Source organism: Triticum urartu, chromosome 5A (assembly GCF_056163025.1).
Source record: "Triticum urartu cultivar PI428250 chromosome 5A, HENAU_Tu73, whole genome shotgun sequence".
NCBI classification, from domain to species: Eukaryota; Viridiplantae; Streptophyta; class Magnoliopsida; order Poales; family Poaceae; genus Triticum; species Triticum urartu.
In genome coordinates this window covers 597,596,994-597,600,374 of record NC_141877.1, presented here as the reverse complement: position 1 = coordinate 597,600,374, position 3,381 = coordinate 597,596,994, and positions in this window count along the sequence as shown.

Below are 3,381 nucleotides of genomic sequence, written 5' to 3'. Positions count from 1 at the left end.
GCTTAGGATCAGACTTGGGCTTCTTCACTTGAGCAGCAACTTGCTTGCCGTTCTTCTTGAAGTTCCCCTTCTTCCCTTTGCCCTTTTCTTGAAACTAGTGGTCTTGTCAACCATCAACACTTGATGTTTTTCTTGATTTCTACCTTTGTTGATTTTAGCATCACGAAGAGCTTGGGAGTTGTTTCCGTTATCCCTTGCATATTATAGTTCATCACGAAGTTCTACTAACTTGGTGATGGTGACTAGAGAATTATGTCAATCACTATCTTATCTGGAAGATTAACTCCCACTTGATTCAAGCGATTGTAGTACCCAGACAATCTGAGCACATGCTCACTAGTTGAGCGATTCTCCTCCATCTTTTAGCTATAGAACTTGTTGGAGACTTCATATCTCTCAACTCGGGTATTTGCTTGAAATATTAACTTCAACTCCTGGAACATCTCATATGGTCCATGACGTTCAAAATGTCTTTGAAGTCCCGATTCTAAGCCATTTAAGTATGGTGCACTAAACTATCAAGTAGTCATCATATTGAGCTAGCCAAACGTTCATAACGTCTGCATCTGCTCCTGCAATAGGTCTGTCACCTAGCAGTGCATCAAGGACATAATTCTTCTGTGCAGCAATGAGGATAAACCTCAGATCACGGATCCAATCCGCATCATTGCTACTAACATCTTTCAACACAATTTTCTCTAGGAACATATCAAAATAAACACAGGGAAGCAACAACGCGAGCTATTGATTTATAACATAATTTGCAAAATACTACCAGGACTAAGTTCATGATAAATTTAAGTTCAATTTAATCATATTACTTAAGAACTGCCACTTAGATAGACATCCCTCTAATCCTCTAAGTGATTAGGTGATCCAAATCAACTAAACCATGTCCGATCATCACGTGAGATGGAGTAGTTTCATTGGTGAACATCGCTATGTTGATCATATCTACTATATGATTCACGCTCGACCTTTCGGTCTCCGTGTTCCGAGGCCATATCTGTATATGCTTGGCTCGTCAAGTATAACCTGAGTATTCCGCGTGTGCAACTGTTTTGCACCCGTTGTATTTGAACGTAGAGCCTATCACACCCGATCATCACGTGGTGTCTCATCACGAAGAACTTTCGCAACCGTGCATACTCAGGGAGAACACTTCTTGATAATTAGTGAGAGATCATCTTATAATGCTACCGTCAATCAAAGCAAGATAAGATGCATAAAAGATAAACATCACATGCAATCAATATAAGTGATATGATATGGCCATCATCATCTTGTGCTTGTGATCTCCATCTCCGAAGCACCGTCGTGATCACCATCGTCACCGGCGCAACACCTTGATCTCCATCGTAGCATCGTTGTCGTCTCGCCAATCTTATGCTTCCACGACTATCGCTACCTCTTAGTGATAAAGTAAAGCATTACAGCGCAATTGCATTGCATACAATAAAGCGACAACCATATGGCTCCTGCCAGTTGCCGATAACTCGGTTACAAAACATGATCATCTCATACAATAAAATTTAGCATCATGTCTTGACCATATCACATCACAACATGCCCTGCAAAAACAAGTTAGACGTCCTCTACTTTGTTGTTGCAAGTTTTACGTGGCTGCTACGGGCTTAAGCAAGAACCAATCTTACCTACGCATCAAAACCACAACGATAGTTTGTCAAGTTGGTGCTGTTTTAACCTTCGCAAGGACCGGGCGTAGCCACACTCGGTTCAACTAAAGTTGGAGAAACTGTCACCCGCTAGCCACCTTTGTGCAAAGCACGTCGGGAGAACTGGTCTCGCGTAAGCCTACGCGTAATATCGGTCTGGGCCGCTTCGTCCAACAATACCGCCGAACCAAAGTATGACATGCTGGTAAGCAGTATGACTTACATCGCCCACAACTCACTTGTGTTCTACTCGTGCATATAACATCAACACATAAAACCTAGGCTCGGATGCCACTGACGGGTTTCGTAGTAATTTCAAAAAATTTCCTACGCACACGCAAGATCATGGTGATGCATAGCAACGAGAGGGGGAGAGTGTGATCTACGTACCCTTGTAGATCGACAACGGAATCGTTAAGTTGGTTGATGTAGTCGTACGTCTTCACGGCCCGACCGATCAAGCACCGAAACTACGGCACCTCCGAGTTCTAGCACACGTTCAGCTCGATGACGATCCCCGGACTCCGATCCAGCAAAGTGTCGGGGAAGAGTTCCGTCAGCACGACGGCGTGGTGGCGATCTTGATGTACTACCGTCGCAGGGCTTCGCCTAAGCACTGCTACAATATCATCGAGGACTATGGTGGAAGGGGGCACCGCACACGGCTAAGAATATGATCACGTGGATCAACTTGTGTGTCTAGGGGTGCCCCGTGCCTCCGTATATAAAGGCTCAAAGGGGGGGGGGGGCTGGCCGGCCAAGAGGTGGCGCGCCAGGAGGAGTCCTACTCCTTCCGGGAGTAGGACTCTCCCCCTTTTTCCTAGTTGGAATAGGATTCGCGGAGGGGGGAAAAGAGGAGAGAGAGGAGGAAGGGGGCCGGCCCCCTCTCCTTGTCCTATTCGGACCAAGGGGGGGGGGGGAAAGGGGCGCGCGGCCCATCTCTGGACACCTCTCCTCTCTTCCACTAAGGCCCACTAAGGCCCATATACTTCCCAGGGGGTTCCGGTAACCTCCCGGTAATCCGGTAAAATCCCGATTTCACCCAGAACGCTTCCGATATCCAAACATAGGCTTCCAATATATCAATCTTTATGTCTCGACCATTTTGAGACTCCTGGTCATGTCCGTGATCACATCCGGGACTCCGAACAACCTTCGGTACATCAAAATGCATAAACTCATAATATAACTGTCATCGTAACCTTAAGCGTGCGGACCCTACGGGTTCGATAACAATGTAGACATGACCGAGACACGTCTCCGGTCAATAACCAATAGCGGAACCTGGATGCTCATATTGGCTCCTACATATTCTATGAAGATCTTTTATCTGTCAGACCGCATAACAACATACGTTGTTCCCTTTGTCATCGGTATGTTACTTGCCTGAGATTCGATCGTCGGTATCCCATACCTAGTTCAATCTCGTTACCGGCAAGTCTCTTTACTCGTTCCGTAATACATCATCCCGCAACTAACTCATTAGTTGCAATGCTTGCAAGGCTTAAGTGATGTGCATTACCGAGAGGGCCCAGAGATACCTCTCCGACAATCGGAGTGAGAAATCCTAATCTCGAAATACGCCAACCCAACATGTACCTTTGGAGACACCTGTAGAGCTCCTTTATAATCACCCAGTTACGTTGTGACGTTTGGTAGCACACAAAGTGTTCCTCCGGCAAACGGGAGTTGCATAATCTCATAG